Genomic DNA, 13,378 nt, shown 5'->3' on the forward strand with positions numbered 1-13,378 from the left:
CAGCTTATGGTATGCATACAACCGTGCTACTGCAATGGCTATTAGATGTAATTGTAAAACAGGTAACCTGGTGAGAGTGTGGATTAGGTTCTGCAACATTGACAATGCAAATTTGAGGCGCCATCTGTGAGAGTCCACATGCTGAAATCAGCCGTGGAAGAGGCACCTTCCACATGTTTCTAAGTTTTCCTCTTCAGCTCCTTGGAGGGCAAGCAAAAGACGAGAGAAGGTGTTCCAAAAAGAACAAGGGCTACCCCGTTCTTAGCCTTGTGTATATCCATATGTTTTTTGAGGCTTGCAAAATTTAAAAAGCATGGAAGAAAACTGAATTGAAAAAATGATTGAGGCCAAGAATTCAAAAACAAAAGTTATATGCTATGGCGTGACTCTTCTAAATAACCTCCCTGTAAATTGCTCATAAAATGAACTATAAGATCTGGATACTCCCATCTAATGGTTCTTGCGAATTTATATTATAGCTTTATCATTTTATTATGCCTTAAAAATATATCCTCTGACGGCATCAGTGAAGCATTACCAGGAGACGCCTGTTCGTTATCACATCCTCAGCTTTTCTGTTTATCATAGCAACGTAGAGAGAAGTACTCAATCAAGAGATAGTAACAGTGATAAGCACACTGAAGCTTATGTTGATTATTTTATGACCTTGACAGAAGATAAACTTTTGTTTCTTGCTGAAAAGAAGTTGATGACACCACAGTGATGGTTCTCATAAAATTCCATTTCACCTTGCTTTTGCCCAAATGGTCGGTGTTAGCAGGTAACTCTACCTCCACCTTTTAGTTTTTCCTAAGCCACATTGCCTTCATCAAAAAAAAAAGATCTTCTATCCTTATAGCCTTCAAGTCATCAGAGAATTCGGCTGCTAGCTACGTCCAGGTGGCAACAATGTCAGGCACTGTTAATATACTCTCTCACTTTCTCTCATGCTTACACAAAATACATACATGTCGAGTATAGTGTGTAATACTGCTGCCTTGATGACACACAAACAAACCCAAAATGTACTTGTATTCTTTTAGAAAAAATATCATTTTATTTTTTCGAGGACTTCAATGCATGATTAGAAGGATAAATAGATCCAAGGCTTTTTTTTATATTAATACTATTTGGACTTTTTTTTGTCTTGAGATCTGGATTAATTCACAAAACATACCATGCTGAAGAATTTCTGGTGGCAGCGTGTGGAGGTCATGGGGCCACGACAGTTTTCCGAGAGCAAAAGCACTGGCTTGATTTATGACTTAACTGGACAAGCTAAAAAGTCCCATTTGAGGGAAACATGTGCCAAGCCTCAGTCACTCACTTACACACTGGAAGTACACGGAGAGAAGCAGAACTGAACCCTGGAAAACACTCGAGAGTGGAAGAGTTTGGTTTGAGTTAGTGGCTGGCAGGCTCAGAGCGGGAGAGAGAGAGAGAGAGAGAGAGACAGACGAGGCAGTTTGCACACTCACTTGTGTGCACTTTGAGCCGGGGAGTGCCAATCGCTACTTCCACTCCTTGGAGCCCTCCCAGACGTCCCACCAACACGCAGCTTAAGAGAAGGCTAATGTAAACCAGATTTAACGCCCAGAATGTGCACGGAGGGGAGAGAAATAAAACATAACAAGGGACATGAACAAGTGTCAGCGCCTTTGATCTGCATGTTGGCAGCACCACAAAACATGTTTCCCTCTCTCTCTCTCTCTCTCTCTCTCTCTCTCTCTCACACACACACACTCAGACACACACACACAAACACACAGAGACACAGACAGACGGACACACACACACTCTCTCTCTATTTCTCCCTCCTCTTCTGGTATGCATGTATGTCACTGATTGTACAGCCAGCGTGAACTGAGTGCAAGTGGCTGCGATGGGATCTTCTGGCCTAGGAGTTGTGCGGCGCCCTAAATAGCTGTAAGAAAGGCTGCTTGAACTGGAGGGCTGATTATCAGTGCGAAGCCGTTCCCCCGGTGCATGCCAGGGCTCGACGCACGCACAGCTTTATCTGGCGCCACACAGAGGTCTCTGCGGAAACCTGAAGGGCTTCTGGAACTCAACCACCCAGGGATTCGAGAATACAGCTGCCTTTAAAGAAAAAAAATCGGTAAATAATTAAATAACAGCAATACACAGACACAAGAAGTGAGGGAATCCCACAAATTCTTATTTGTCACTTTAGTAATCCTGTTACCACTGCTGCGAAATGGTGTAAACATGAGGATACATTTTTTCTCTCCCTCTCTCTTCCCAGCAGAAATACATGCAAGAGCCTTGTAGGTTTCAGATAGAGCACGCTGCTCTTTTTAAATTCCCACAGAAGTGGTAACAGACTAGAAGCTTGGGCATTTTTTCTCTCTTTTGGAAGATTAAACATTTTGCTAAAAAAGAGAGTTGAATTATACATGTATTTTTTCTTGTATTGCGACAAACCCTATATCTGAGCAGTGAGACTTATGATGGTGTTTTGTTTTTTTAAGTCGGTATCATGTGACTAAATTTTGGAGCATTTTATCAGAGCATCTACATATGGGCTTATCTTCATTTTGATGGAGCATTTAAGGCTTGAAGTAAACCCAAGGCCCGATAAGCATGGAGATCTTTGCTTTATCACTGTGATATGTGGTATTTCCCAACTGTATGGTTTTGTTTTTGGTTTCTGAAAAAACAAAAAAAACTAATTGAACAGTAGGCTCAAAATATGTAAAAAAAAATAGCAAGTGCCCCAAGTCAAAAGATGGCGCCAGCCATCAGCCAGCGTCAGAATTCATTACAATATAGTGGACAAAACCTATCTTTAAACCTATCCACCAGTGGAGCAGATAGATGCAAGACAAGACACTTTTTCCATCCACTAATTTAAGGTGTAATTTAAGGTCAAGTTGTTTTGACTTTCAGATTATTTCTGATATCACTTCTGTTGTGTATGTTAAATGTGTACATGTAAAAAATATATATATTCCCCATAAATAATTTCAAAAAGCATTTAAAAGCCCATTTATCATACATACCATTGACTCTGGAAGTGATCCAGCCTGGTTCCTGAACCAAATGCTATCAGGCCAAAAGCTATGGCTCCAGTGCCCATGAAGTTGGAAATGAAACTAGTTAATTATTCTTCACTAATCTCTCCAAATGATTTCCTATAATTTATTCCTATACCATTCTCAGGCACTCATCTGTAAGGTCCTGTCCCCTGGAACCAATTGAAACCCGATTCCTAACAACTTGTTTACATATATACATGACAATATGGCAAACTGAGCGGGCGCTTTAATATACAGTTTTGAGTAGTGTTGTTTGATTTGGAGCATATGCCACAGTTCAAACGAAGTCTTCACCCCGAGGCCATTGGAGTGATCTCAATGCCTACAGTCTATTTTCTCTCCCCTCTCTCTCTTTCTCTCTCTCTCTCTCTCTCTCTGTCTCTTTCTCTTGCTCTGCTTGTCTTTCCCAGTCTCTCTTTTAGACTTGCTTCATCTCTCTCCCTTTTTCTCTACCCCTGTCTATGTATGTCTTCTCCCTTCTTTCTCTTCCTAGTCTGCATCCCCTCCCCTCTCTCTCTCTCTCTCTCTCTCTCTCTCTCTCTCCGTCTTCCTCTCCTCCTCTCCTCTCTTAAGATCCTCTCTAATGCCATTCAGCGTGGCCTATCTTCCCAGTGCAGCCCGCCACAGCCCTCACTCTCTCCTCCGGCGGTGCCCCTGCGGTGAGCCCCTGTGCTCCGGGGCGGCTCTAATAAAGACGTGGGGATTAGCGCCCGCCGCGGAGAGGCCTGTGCCCGCCTGGAGGGCCCCAGTTGTGCCCACGGGCCACTGCGCCGAGCCGCACCCCAGCACCAGCCCCGGCCCGGGCCTTCCCCCTGAGGGGCTGCCGGGGATGTGTGTGCTCACCCTGGTGCTCACGCTTCACTCAGAGAGACGCAGGAACACATCTAATGAAGTCTAATTTTCATGTCATGTGCACAAAAGGGGAAAAATGAGCCAAAAGAGAGGTTGAGAGAGAGAGAGAGAGGGAGAGAGAGAAGGATTGGGGGAAAGAGGGTTTGTGTTACTGTAAGCTTTAGCCACAGGAAAAGAGAAAGAGATGGTTCTATATGTAAACCAGTGCCTTGATCATATTAGTCACAGAGAGTGAATTAGAGACTGAAGTATGTTTATAGCAGGCAATATATTAAAACCACTGCCTATGAAAACTTACAACATACCAATTACCTTTATTACAATATAAGTGTTATACAAAGCAGGTATAACTGGGGTTATTTTTGGGCTAAGCTTTTGCTCAAATATAAATGCAATACTGTACACTTAATGGAGTGAGAAACCAAGTATGACAGGCAATATCTAAGATAAGGGGTGGGGGTGGGGGTTAGTGTTAACTGCTAATGTAGCAGTTAGCTTTGGCAAGAATACTTCCAAGTCAACAACCAGGCCCATACTGGCATATTCTGCCACTCTGGCCTATAGGCATCTAAAGTGAGAGTGTGTGGTGAGGGTGTCTCTTTGTCTTTAGAAAGCTGTGGTCTATGATAGAAAACCCTGTAGATAGCTATATTAGCTAAGGCACTGATCATGGTCAGATCTCCTTTGCGATTCCTTTCTGCTGTGATCTCAAAAATGGAGATCTCCACTGAAGGTCTGCGCTCTATGATGGACATCCCAGTGCAGGACAGTGCAGGTGAACTATGCAGCTGTTTCGGCTGGTAACCCTCTTCAGAAGAGGACCATGTCCAATGCGGCCATCACTCTCGGTCCCTGCAGCAGCCCTGTGTTCACACGGTAGCTGTCTCATGCTGTTACGCCCCGTCCGAACTTGGCCCACAGCACACACTGCCTAATGTAATTTACTGTGGGCACAGCTTGGTGCACATATGGTGACCACCATCACAGCCTAGCATCCTTCATCTCATCCCTGTTCCATAACATGTTCAGTCTGCACTCACTGTCTCAGCGCTGGAGTTTTTTTTTTCTTCCCAAAATCTGTTTGCTTTTTACGTCTAAGTCACGCTGCAGAAGATTCACATGCTGCTCTGGAGTGGTGCGTGGAGGGAGAGGGGGCAAAACTCTGTTAATACTTGGCTACGTTTACATGTTCATTCACACTTGATTAGGAGGAAAAGCCCCCACTTTTCAATGCCTATCAAGAACCATGAAAGAGGCTGGGTTGGGGTTCGCTTGGTGACTCCACCATTAGGCCTTCAGATGCATTTTTGTTCATATCTCCTGAACAAACTGTAACAACTGTATGTTTTGTAGACTTTGTCTTGAGGTAAAATCATTTCTGCACCATTCTAACAGAAAATTCTGGGATCTTCTGGGATCTTTTGTTCATTAAAGAATAACAAAATCTGAATCATCAAAACCCAGAAAAAAGTAAACGGCAGTTTCAGTGATCTGGAATGAACTCAAGCGGGCATATTTCAAATCTCAAAAAAAGTTGGGTGTGTCTGATACATCCTATACAGACTAAAAGTGACTATCATCACTTAATATCTGTATTTAATAGTTTTGATTGAAATCTAATCTCTATGTTTAAAGTATATTTGATGGGTTTGATTGATATCTTGATGTATTTTAGGCCAACATAAATATACAGTTGTTCAGTATCCCTCATCCCAAGTCACTTAAATGTAAATGTTAATGAAAATATTTTAGTTCATAGGTTCCTTTTTTGTCTGTTAATACTGGTTTAATATTAATAAAACTACTGATGGATAAGACATTCTTATGGTGATTACTAAAGTTTTATAAGATATTATAGATCAGCGGTTTTGAGAAAGTTTAAAAAGGAAAGATTTCTTCCTTGTCATTTCTGATCCAAAACATGTAGGTCTATAGATACAGGCACAACAAGGACATAAAGGATTCATATTGGATGTTGTCAGTGTGAAAATGGGTCTGAATGAGGTGTGTTGGACCTGGTCAAACTCCCACACTTATTTGCAGCATTTCCCATGACAAGCATGCAACCACCTCAGCCAAATAAAACCAATTACTAGAGGAAAATAACATCTGCTTTGGGGGGGCTTTTTGCCTCTGAACCAGTGATATGCATATGCACACACATTCTCCCCATATCTCTATTATGTCTTTTAATAACGGAAAAAAGGAAACATTCCCACGTTTTTTTTATTTTCACTTTAAAGGTACGGGCGATACGCGCCCCTGATTGGCAATTTTCTGTGTGCTGATAGAAGCACGTCCGCTGTCCTTCACAGATAAGACTCGCGCCATCGCCTGATCCACCGCTCCCCGCCGAACACACCACAAACAAACGATCGTCTCTTCTTGAGGGAGCGCGGTTGGAGAGAGAGAGGGGTGGCAACACCACCGACGGAAGCCTTTGAGTGTGGGCGCCTTTAATATCTCGGCCGCTGTAACATCACTGAGGTGACATTTTGGGCAGCGCCATCAAGATCCAAGGAGGCCCATGCTGCTCCTGCAATCAATTCTCCATGCATAATACCCCCGCTAGCAAGCGGGACATGAATCAGCCAAGGAGCAGCCTTCTCCTCCGCCCCCCTCCTCCTCCTCCGTCTCGAGAGAAGAGAACGACTCTCATTCAAAACCTCAGAAAAGAGAAGAAAAAACGAAAAGGAGAAGCTAGTTTACTGATAAGAGAGGAAGCAGAAGGAAAGTTGTGGAGAGAAGGAAACGGAGAGATAGGGAGGGAGAAGAAATGAGAGAGAGAGAGAGGTGCAGGCACAAAAAAATCACAGGTCTTCACTTCATTTGCATCTCAGAGTTTGTATGAGCAAGATTCCATTATGGCACAGTCAATACAATTCTCATGCTCTGAAGTGTGGGACAACCAACCCTGAAAATAATCAATGGGAGAATGCAGAGCAGGATGTCCATCACTCTGCAGCTCAACAGAGAGCAATATCTCAGGGATAATGGGGAAAGCATGCATGTTTACATCCTGCTCTGGTGAGCATACAGAGGCTTCTGGGATAGTGGAGGATTGGGTGGATGCGCTATACGTATGAAATGATTGCAGACCATCTCTTCTGCCATGGCACATTTGCTAACGGTGCGATACCATCGCATCAGCTGTTGTGATAACCAGTCAACACAAAGTGCATGCGAGAAAGACAAGGGGCACTCAGGGAATGAAAACAGGGAATGGACTGGAATTTGAATTGGATTTGAATAGCAACTGCCAATAATCCAAAAAATAAGTTAATTTGTGTTGATTTCAAGCTTGTTTTCCACTCTTTAAAAGGTGATTACTGCATGCAGCTCTTCTCCAGGAGCGAGGAGCAGGCTTCAGGTTGGAGTTAGTGATGAATACCCATATCACTGTTATAACCATCCAAACGAGGGGAAACACCAGGATGCTGACACACATGGCAGCTATATACAGGATGACATGTACACACTTTGTCCTGATGTCTCCTTAGTGTTGAGTGGCCTCAGCCTTGTCTATACATTTATTTTGCCATAACAGCTTGTCTTTGTCCAGGGCTGATGTAAAATAGCAATGGGAATCACCTGGCTAAATAAAGGATAAATAAAAAATACAGATCTCTAACTTGAGTTTGTCGACAAGAATAACGTTATTTTACCTTGATGGTGAACCATGTTGAAGATTGTAACCTTATAACATTGTGTTATTTAACATCATATAACATCAAGATATTAAGGTCACATGCCATGTGTCTCATGTAATGTAAACAGGCAAACCAATAGCCTATATTGATATTGATATAATGAATATTGACTGATAAGTAATTGGCTGCATTGTGAGGTGGTGGTGTTCAACTATGTGGTTGTCATTAGGTCCAGACCTCATTTGATTAACACAGTTATTACTTGATTCCCGGTTTCACAGAGTTCTCAGAATTGAAGCTACTTTGTGTGTGTGTGTGTGTGCATCTCTGATCCATCTCTTAGCTCGGCTGCCTCTCTGGCATGTTTAATACACACACACACACACACACACACACACTCTCGGCACCTCTCACTCAGCTCCTTCATTTCCATCTCTATGCTATCGCTGGTCCGTCAGCGACCAGGATTGGCCTGCAGTGCAGGGGATGAAAGCGCAGCGATCCTGTTGAGTGAATAATCCAGCCAGTTCTACACCGGGGGAAGCTGGTGTCAACTTGACAGACTGGGACTTGCACACATACCAGGCTTTGGGATTTGCCGGGGCAATCCGATAGTTCCTTTTTAAAGGGCTGGATGTGTGAATGTGAAATCAATGGTACACCCATGTAGGAGTTTGTTTGTGTGGCTTCGCAGACGCTCACAGGCAAAAGAAAAGTCCACAGATCTTCACCTCTGGGTTATGAGGATGCTTTGAGTGGTGTTCAATAGCCTTTCAAAAGTCAAACGCTTGCAGCCGCCTTTGTGGAGCTCATAGAAAGAGCCTGAAACAGACCCCTAAACAGTTCACAAATGCAGTATAGCACAGTGGCAGAACAGTATGTGGTGTAAATGGGGAAATAAATTGTGCACAAACATGAATTATGCACAAACATGAATTATGCACAATATATGAACTTAGTGAGGTATAGAAGGCTATGTTGACATCCATGATATGTCCTCATATCATGGCCAAAGCTGTAGTAGATTGCAATGCATACACACTACTTGGCTTTGAGGTTTTCTTAAAAGTCCCAAGCCAAACATAATTGTGTAGAATAAATTTCCATTTCAAATCTCTTAATTATGTCTATAGATGGCTTTTGGTCACACGCTTGGGGTCGTGCCATATTACATGGATTCTGCAATGCCATAGGTACTTTGCCAAAGTATGCCACAAATTCCCAGCCTTGACAGTACCCTGGTGCTGTTGTGGAGGCCCCGTGCATTCATCAACAGCATGACAAGTTCCTGTCGGTGTGTAAATCTAGACCAAAGTGTCTCAAAGCCAAGTCATCATCCGGGGGTGAAGGATGTCAAACTATCATGTTATCTCTCTGCTATCCCACAAAGAGAACGACTACCCTTTCAACCTGGAGCCCGCATGATGAGCACACTGAACTGGGTATGAGGTCCCATAGTTCAGAGGGTAAACTCAGTTGAGCTCAGGGTTCACTGCCATATTTTTTTTCTTTTTAAAAAAGACTGACAATATTCTTAACAAAGATAAACAGGTGTGGCCAAATAGCAACTGTATCTGTGAGAAATAATATCCAAATTTAATTGAATTGGAATTGAATTGAATTCAATTGAATTACATAATTGATCTATTTACAAAGCATCACTGAACATTGTTTCAAATGACTTCACAGAGCAAAACACCTTGTTGACAGTACAAAGTCAACTGTGTCTGAGAGACTCTTAAAAAGAATCAGACATAACATGTAAACAGTAGGCTATGGTTCATAAAAGGTGCACAAAAAGAGTTGATTGCACAAAATGACATGTGCCCTGTGCAGAAATTACTTTTAATTTCCTAGTTCTGGCACCACTGTCATGGCCTTATTTTGCAGCTCTAGCTTGCACTTTTTCCACCGTATTTCAACTCTTATGAATTTACCCAAAGGCTGACTCAGGCCCAGACCTGGGCCGGATCCAAATGAGATCCATCCATTCCAAAGTTGACGCAATCAAGGCACACTATATATGTCTGTCCCTGCAATAAATCACAAGCTGAGCGTCTGGCCAACGTCCTTGGAGTACTTTCTCTGCACATCACAGAAAAAAATGATTTGACAGGAAAGGGCTTGAAAGTCACAGAAAATGTGGAAGTGAAAGCAATTTAGCATCAATCCAGTTCTCAGTTCACCTGCATTGAACTATGAAGGGAAGGGGAAAAAAGATGAGGTCCTCAAGTAGAGCTAACCTCTAGGCACCTCCCTCACACTCCCTATCTCTCACTCTCCCTCTATCTCTCTCTTTGTGCGTGTATGTGTGATATTGTGTGTGAGAGAGAGAGAAAGAGAGAGAGAGAGAGGTGGGGAGATACATAGTGAGAGAGAGAAAGTGTGTGTGTGTGTGTGTGTGTGTGTGTGTGCACGCACGTTCAAAGCATCAGGTTTGGCTCTCCAGTCCACTCCCTTCCTCTCATTCAAATGCAAAGGAGAAGCAGGAGCTGCATGGTCCCTGGTTAAAGTACTTTACTCTTCACATAACGCAAAGTGACAACAGTGGTGGGAATGGGGCCCGGGAGCGAGGTGGCACAATCATAATGCACTTAGCTCCTCTCCACTCTCATTGTCTGCATTACGGCCGCCTCAGACCCTGAGAGAGAGAACAAATGTTGCTTTTCATTTCAGTTTAAACTCTGCCAGAAGACACAAGTCTTTTAAGTGGCCCTCGAAGAAGAAGCTGGGATAAGGTGCGCTTAACGAAGGCAGAAGGAGGGGCAAGAGAGCGTTTACATGTAAGAGGAGGACCTCTCACCATCAAAGACAAAACAACCTCAAAACAGTGGGATTTATGAAGACTAGTCCATTTTAAACTCCCTAAAGAATACACCTGTATTATATCCATCACAGCTCTTCACTTTGATCTTTATTTCTCTAATATTTCCACCCTGTTCAGTATTAGGGTCAGTTCCAGCTGACCTGGTTTACTCTAGGTTGTAAAGGAAGTAACCTACAGTAGGCTATAGCACTTCAAATTATAGTTTTCATCCTGGGCTCTCTCCATTAGAACGTAAAACTATACTTCTTCATACCCATATACTATAAACACCGGAGAAAATATTGCCCCATTTACAGTATGTAAAACACATTAATGATTTGAAGACTTCAAAACTTTTTTCACATATGGCAATACCAATAATGATAATTGTGGCTGTGATTGCATCTTATGAGATGGTTTGGAATGGCTGATAAATAGGAAGGACAGGATAGGATGATGATGGATATCACAGAGTTGCTTTATTGATAGTTTTGGAAACTGAGGTAGCTTTGTGAATTAGCTTCACCAAGCAATGCACATTTCTTTGAAGATCAGCATAGTCTAAAGGGATCTTTTTCACAAAAAAGGTTTTTTATCAAACTTTTTAATTATTTTAATGGTGCCCTGTCACTCCCACACGTTGAGCTTTCTTCTTCTTTTTCTGTTGTTCTCGGAACAGGGAGATGTTGAATGTTACCCTCTGGTTATCATGTCATTACTTAGATGGAACAGATTGAGATTAGGCTAAAAACACTGGTAGGTCACTGCAGCTGTTAAAACATTCAAACTTTTGTCTTATCTCAGCAGAAGAGGCTTCTCTGGTTTTATTGAGGCCAGTGTCAGCAATATTTCTCTGGAATATTTAAGCTGGCTGGATTTGTGTTCTGATAGCTATCACCAAAAAGCTGAAGATGCTGTAAGACCCCTCTGGACCTGCCGCAGTTCTGTCATCAGTAAGTAGAATTTAAAAAAAGATATCTCTGTTAATATATTACTTTATTATTATCCATTAAAAAATATTAGTGGAAGTTGGGTGTTGTTAGTTTGACAACACACAAATTATCTTTTAAAATCCTCTACTGAAAAGTTGTTTGGTGGCTCTTTGACTGCTTCACATTGTCTTCACTGCTTTCATGAGGTACAAAGAACCTTGGCTTGCAAAAGGTTCTTTCTTGGCATTTAGAGGTTCTATCTTGACCCATCGGAGAGTGGGTGCGCACATCCAAAGCAAAGTTTTCTGCAGGTGCCAGACAATAGTGTCAGACAGTGAAAGAAGTCTGCCTGACGAAGATCCAGGGTGATCGAAACGTTGCTATGTTTTTAAAATAAAAAAGTTTATATTTTTGGAGCAATTGCAGTGTGCAGACCACACTTCTTCCTCTATCTTGACCTATCTCAACTCTTTTTAAGAACCCATGAAAGAGGCCTTCTCTGTGAGTGTGAGACTCCAATAAAACGTGGCATATATGGAGGGCACTCAGGTAGCCCCTGGGCCCCGGGGCCTCGGAGGGTGGATGAGAGGGGCCCGCTTGGCTCCTGTGTTTTTTATTAGGACGGATCCAGCCCTAAGCTCCATGACGGTGCCTCAGTCTTTCTCCCAGACAGAGGCCTTTTCCCTCCCTCCCTCTCGACGCTCCCAAGCTACCCTGCCCACCCCTCCCCAACCCCACAGCGAGCCCATATCAAAACATGCAGCGCCGAAAACCCGCATGCTATTCATTCCGTGGCTCCTCCTCCTTCTTCTTCCTCGGCCAACTTCAGCATTGCCCCTGTCAAAATATGGAATTCGTGCAGGAATTCTGGAATTCCGCAATTTCCTTTATCAAGCGCGATGAGGGTATTTTTCCCCCTCTGGATAAACCAATAGTCATTACCACTGAAAACAAGCAAGGCACCCACAGCAGAAGGACAGGAGGACAGGACAGATATGCTGGCCTAAGCTCGCAGTCTCAGGAATGTAGAAATGTGTGTGTGTGTGTGTGTGTGTGTGTGTGTGTGTGTGTGTGTGTGTGTGTGTGTGTGTGTGTGTAAATGTATGCAAGTGTGTGCAAGGGACTTTTGGTATGTGGGTATATGCAATACACTCAAACATATATATGACTACTATGTATGTGTGTGTTTGTGGGTATGAATGTGTTTGCATGTCTGCATAGAGAACTTGTGTGGGTCCCTCTGTGTATGTGAATGTATGTGTATAGATATCTGTATCTGCCTGTGAGTGTGTCTCTTAGGTGCTTATGTGTGTGTGCAGGTGTGTGTGTGTGTGTGTGTGTGTGTGTGTGTGTGTGTGTGTGTGTGTGTAGTGCTAACGTGTGTGGCCCTATCAAGAGCTCATAAAGCAGGTCGATGGCATTCCAGCTTAGTGAAGAACACCACCCACTGACGCCCTCTTCCTCTGACATCACCTCCTGCTCGCTGAACTGAACAGTCCGCCCCCTCTCCCAGCTGCTAACAGCTCCATGACATCATTTCCTCTCCCAGCTGGGGTGGTTTGGCACCACTGACACACTCATTCACTCAACCCACACCAGAAATGCCAAAATGGTGTCACCCTCTACCACATCATCCGAGACAGACAGGGGAGGTTAACCTCTCAAACGAGTCTGGCCCAGGTCTGGCTCAGATCCAGCACAGATCCACTGTTTGAGCCGCAGTGGTCTATCTGGATGACCACACAATAATACCATGTGGGTGTCGCCTGCTCCTCTTCATGCAGCTGGGGCCACCTGGCCCAGTCTCCCCCTCAACCTCTGTCCCACACATGTGGTGTGTTGTGGGAAAAGCCAGGGGGGTGGCACAGGGAACAGAGCAGACGCTGGGGTGAGGGAAAGACAGGGGATCCAGCTGTGGGCTGGCAGTGTCTGTGGACTGAGAAAAGCTACCTCTCTCTCTCTCTCTCTCTCTTTCTCTTTCTCTTTCTCTCTCTCTTACTCTTTCTTTCTGCCTGTCAAAGCATCTATGTTTCAAACACCTCTATCATTTACTGTGGCTGGCTCTTAATCAGATCAGAGGGG

The sequence above is a fragment of the Alosa pseudoharengus genome, unplaced genomic scaffold (assembly GCF_046254945.1).
Source record: "Alosa pseudoharengus isolate Yale_2024_CS ecotype anadromous, Long Island Sound unplaced genomic scaffold, YU_APseudo_1.1 YU_APseudo_1.1_scf_5, whole genome shotgun sequence".
In the NCBI taxonomy this organism is placed as follows: domain Eukaryota; kingdom Metazoa; phylum Chordata; class Actinopteri; order Clupeiformes; family Clupeidae; genus Alosa; species Alosa pseudoharengus.